General features: G+C 34.7%; 1 protein-coding gene across 1 annotated transcript in view; it reads left to right on the top strand.

The window, feature by feature from the left end:
- Positions 1-5,714, top strand: part of LOC112155909 (meiosis 1 associated protein) — a 132,323-nt gene that overhangs the window by 90,499 nt on the left and 36,110 nt on the right. The window contains exon 2 of the mRNA XM_024287951.2: positions 1,014-1,151. The gene's annotated coding sequence lies outside the window, so the exon portion shown is untranslated. The remainder of the gene's footprint in view (positions 1-1,013; positions 1,152-5,714) is intronic.

Below are 5,714 nucleotides of genomic sequence, written 5' to 3'. Positions count from 1 at the left end.
TATATATACACTCACTGGTCATTTTATTAAGTAAACCTTGCTAATATCAGGTTGGATCCCTTTTGCCTCCTTATTCTAGCATAGATTCAACAAGGTTGAATTCAGTTCATTAAAAAGGACCCCATCCATTCGTCAGTACTGATTCTGAGTCTCTGATTGGTTTAATCTTCAACGTTTAACACGTTATTTATATAGCCAGAAAACGTTTATAGAAACTTTTAAAGCCCCCTCTGCCATGAAAATCCTGTTTTTAAACGTATGTGTGGCATTTTTCTTACGAAAGAGAACAAACGGTGGTCAAATCAGCCGTCACAGTCCATTTTGATGTTAGCTTTCTTTATTTTCCCATATTTTCTCCCAAAGCCACGCCCCCTCAGAGGAGATTTTGGTGACTGAGGCTTCAGATCAACATGAAAAATAGCTTTTTCCGACATTTGGGTTGTGGAATTTTGTTTAAAAACTTAATAATCATAATTAAAACACCACTGGGAATTCTTTTTTAATAAAAAAATTTGTCATTGGTGGACTTTAATAGCTTTGTTGTCTTAATTCAAGATAACAAAGGAGGAAATTAGCCAGAACGTTACTTTGTGTTTGGTTTCAATTGATCACTGATTTGTCAATTAGATGGTGACAAGAATATGAATACAAAGGCTTCACTTAACCAATAATGCAACACAGTAAAGGACAGCCAGCCCGTTCCACAGCATCAGAGACCTTCTCACATGTGTCTCATGAAAAGCCTCCGGCAGAACAGATGATTTTACACGAGGTCAACAGGAACATTAACTTTGTTTCCACTTGATGCATATCAAAGCTAACGTCACACAACAGACTTTGCGTTACAGCAGCAGGACAAGATGATTTGTCTGTATTCTATTAGAAATAAGTCTTGGGTTTAAATTTTATACTTAATTTGTAAAAAGTTTGTATTTACTCAGAGATGCGATGAATTTATAGCATAAAGTCTGAGAAGAAATACTTCTTTTTGCAATATTTGTTTTGTTTTCCAGCCTCTTCTGGAAATAGCAGCTGTCACATGTGCAACCATGAAGTTCATCGTGGTTTCAAACAAGCTATTAAACAACTCCTTCAGCTCCTGACGTCTGTTTTGACTGAATCATGAGCATCACAGATGTTACCAATCACAGGTTTGTTCACACACTCACACAGCCACGCACTCCGTCAGAGATTCACACATGCACAAACACGCCATTGTCATTAAGGGAGAGATGGGACAGATGATAGATTGGGTTCTATTGCATGTTTGGTGGTTCTGGACCAGTTTTTGTGTCTATTTCTCTGCCTCACATTGCAGGATATGTTGCAGAACACCGACATTTCCAAACTAAAGTGTCCAGCTTAGACAAACAAGTCTTCTTATAAAATCATTTGCTTTAAAAAACAGTTTCATGGTAACCTTAGACTCAAAACGCCACTTTAGAGCAGTTTTAAGATCAAGAAATTGTTAAAAAATATTCAGAATATGAGGTCATTTAAAAATAAAATTCAAGAACATTTTTTATATCAAGCTGTGGACATCTTTTCTGATTAAAAAATATCATATTAAAACAATCTGTCATTTTCAATGGTCCTTGCTTGGGCTACAAAGCCCTCTAGTGGCTGTTTGGTGAACTGGCCTTGCTTAATAATCTTGTTTTATGTGATTCAACCTGGAAGTCAAAGCAAAGTTGTGGGTTGTGATGCTCTTGTCTCCACTCAAACCACACAAATTCTGTTTTCATAAGTCTATTTAGCTTAAAATTAAAGTTTTGTTGTTCCATTTTTTTCAAACAGTAAAACATATAAACCTTTTAAACCTGTACTAACAATCAGAAATGTCTAAGCTTTCTTTTAGGAATTTAAAGCTTTGTAAAAAAAATACACTGAATAGATTTTGGACAACACTTTTTTCCATATTTTAGTAATTATTGAGAAAAGCCGTATTGGCTGCCTAACACTGAATGTACCCAAACTGTGTTTTCTTATGTATCCATTTGTTTTTTATGGCAGCTCTATTGGTTAAAAGACATTGTAACCTAATGTAGTCCATTTAGCTGAACCTCAGTCACAGTTAATCAAAAGCAAAAAAAAAAAAAATCACAAAAAGTGAAGCTTTATTTTCAGTAACCAAAGGTCAGCCAGAGAAACAGGCGGTGTGACGATAAACAGTATCATTAAAGAAGAGTGGCAGTCTGAAGGACTCATAATTTATGCCTTAAAGTGGGCATGTGTGAAATGTCTCTCTAGAGTGAGCTGTAATTATATCTGTTGCAAACCAGACTGTTTGGCAGAAATAATAAATATGCGGTCCAAAAAAATGTTTCCTGAGAGGGGTTCCATCACTTTTGTTAAGTGAGGAATGAAGTATTTGAGGCAGTGCTGATGATGTGTGTTTTGGAAAGGTTTTACCATATTTTCTACACTATAAGGTGCAGAACAATGAATTTATGTCTCATATAAGGCGCAGTGAACTAAAAGGTGTGAGACAAAGGAGTCAGAGTTAAGTCAATCAGTCATTTAGACTTTAACTGTGTTTACAATAATTCTAGAACTTGTTTGTGAAATGCTACAGGTTAGCCACGTTAGCATAGTTACAATATATATAACTTCCAACCCTGTTTACAACATGTAAAAAAACAGGCTGATACCACTAAAACAAACATGACTCTGTATATGCAAGAGGTCTGCAACCTGCGGCTCCAGAGCCACATTTAGCTCTTTATCTCTCCATGGTGGCTCTCTGGGTGAAGAAAAACAAAATAATAGTAATAAAAAAAATTTTAAAAAATAGAGTTTAGCTTCTATTTTAACAAATGCTAACGTTTTTTGCTAGTTTGTCGTCTACTGGGGGTTTTAGGCTAATTTAGAGTTTAGCTTCTATTTTGACAACAGGTTTTTGACTAATTAGTTTACTGAAAATTTTGAGTTTAGCTAATATTTGAGCAAAATGCTTATGTTCTCAGCTGATTTGTTATCTGCTGAAGTTTTTTGGGGATAATTTAGAATTAGCTTCTATCTTAGCAATATGCTAACATTTTTGACTTATTTAGTTTACTGAGAAATTATAGGCTATTTTGGAGTTCAGCTAGTAATTCAGCAACAAGCTAGCTTTTTTGGCTAATTTGGCCTCTAATGAGTTTGTTATGCTAATTTGGAGTTTAGCTAATATATTAGCAATATATGCTAACATTTTTGGCTAATTTGTTATCTTCTGAGGTTTGTAGGCTAATTTCGAGTTTAGCTTTTCTTTTAGCAACATGCTAACATTTTTGGCTGATTTAATTTACTGAGGAATTTAATGCTAATTTGGAGTTCAGCTTTTCTTTTTCTTTTTTATTTTCGCTTTTGATCAGGCTAAAATATTTCAAATAATTCACATTTAAGTCATGAATACAAATCCAAATTTCTTAAAGACTAAAGTAAGACTATACAGCTCCTTCTAGCATTTGATCAGTGGAAAACAAGCCCAAATGGCTCTTTTACTGTTAAAGGTTGCCGACCCCTGGTCTGTGGTCTCAACTCTGCTAATAGCAAACAAAAAACAAAAAAACATGGCTACATGTTAGCTACGTTAGGCTATTCACAATACCTGTAACTTACAAACCTTGTTTGGAACACGTAAAAAACAAAACAAAAAAAAACGGTAAAACAAACTTTGACTATCCTAATTCTCAACTTTGCTAATAACACTTTAAAGTTCCCCCCTGATATATATATATTTTTTAATTTAAAACAACATTCTCAGTAGTGTTTTAATTTTGATTCTGAAGTTTTTAGCCAAAACCCCACATCCTAAATATCTTAAAAAGCCATTTTTCATGTTTATCTGAAGCGTGCGTCTGCAAAATCTCCTCAGAACAATTGTTGGAGCTTCTACGTTTGAGAATCCATGTTGCACTGTATGATAATAATAATCTTATTATTATTTTACTAATAAATTTTACAGTAAACTATGTGAATTGTATCAGATTAATATCAAAATCTTCAAAACATAAAGATTATTAATGTATTTCTAAACAAATGTGTCTACTAAAAATTGGATTGAATCAAATAGAATTCAAAGGATCGAAAGCATAAAAAAAAATCGTAAAAAATTGGATATAATTAGAAAAATCACCGGATTTTCTCATTTATCTTGACGTAACGTCCTGCCAGAATTGACGCAGATCCCTCGTGGCTCGTGCAAATACTGGACCAGGTATTGAAACGATCACGCCGTCTGGTGTGGACCAGGCGCTACGTTCCCAGAATGAATTTAAATTAACCTTTAAATGAATATTTTTCATAGTAAAATAGACTCATGATCTAATATGCAGTATTTGCTTTGCACCAGCAACATTTCTGACAAGCTTGGGATTCTGAAAAATAAATAATTGACCCAAATGTTCATTTAGTCGACCCAGAACAGATCAACAGAACGATCTTATCTGTCTATGTTTCAGTCATTATATTGGGTGAATGGCATTAGATCCAGTAAAACCAGAGCTGTCAGCTATTCCGTCTTTCACACTCTCCACTCATCTGTGAATGAAGCTATTTTAAACCCCTAAAAGCAATTAGAAAAACTCACTCAGCCTTTCAGCTCAAGCATGTCATTCACATTTAGAAATCAAGGACTGGACTCTATTTTCTTTCTTTTCAGTCTCCACTCAATCCAGATTCTTTTTGGACCACAAATGTTCTCCTCCTGTGAAGAAATGACTAAAGGTGTGATTAAGTGAGGAAATCCTCCTGCTGGCTTCCTTCACACATATGCAGTCACACACACACACAATCCCAATGTATTGTTTGAGTGTTATGTGTGTAGAAAGTGGGATATGTGAGGGCTTCCATGTGGAGAGTCCAATTTCCATGACAACAGGTTTGAGGGTTATTAAAACCTTCTTGCCACAGAGATTGCAGGAGCACCTTCCAGGAGGAGTACTTTGGGGTATGATGGGAAATACTTGGTGCTTCTGGGGGAGCGTTTTGAGTGGGCTGGAAGGAAAAAGAAAGACCTGAAGATCTAGGTTCTGAGAACGTAGCATGACTCCTAACTTATGGTATAAAAGTAAACTTAATTATCTCCTTGCAGCTGTTAGCGTAAAAATAACGAACTTAAGAACCTATTAGTATAAGCCACACCCCCCCAAACTATGCAGACAAAATGCAAAAGATACAGTACAAATATTTGATTTAAAGGGTCCTCATAACTCTTCTTTATATTAAACAATTTGGTAATATCATAGAATGCTAAAAAAGTGTTTTTTTCCCATAATGTGCAAAAATGTGAAAACCTGCAAATTTCAAAAATTGCTACAAAATGGCCACCAAGCTAAGAACATGGCTTACTGGCCATCCCATAATATTTCATAACTTTGCTCGAAAGTTAAGTGGGTTTTGGAATATATATCCTGAGCCCCATTAGAGATCATGACATCATTCATTTTTTAAGGTTTCTCCAGCTGTGATGTCATCATTTTTTAGCAGGGAGATGATAAATGTGTGGAAAATTCATTATCCGTGTGTATTAGGTGTGTCCAAATTTTAGTTATTTACTGAGAATGTGGTGGAATTGCTTAAACAATTTGGCTCTTTCAGTCCAGGACTGCTGCGGGAGATAAACCATAATTCAAGCAAAAGTTTTCTAAATTCCAAGCAAAATGTAAAATGTAAAAAAAAAAAAAAACTTCTAATTTGCAAATGAAAATATTTACTTTTTGCTTTCAAAA

Source organism: Oryzias melastigma, linkage group LG18, assembly GCF_002922805.2.
Source record: "Oryzias melastigma strain HK-1 linkage group LG18, ASM292280v2, whole genome shotgun sequence".
NCBI classification, from domain to species: domain Eukaryota; kingdom Metazoa; phylum Chordata; class Actinopteri; order Beloniformes; family Adrianichthyidae; genus Oryzias; species Oryzias melastigma.
This window is presented reverse-complemented; position numbering and strand designations above follow the sequence as displayed.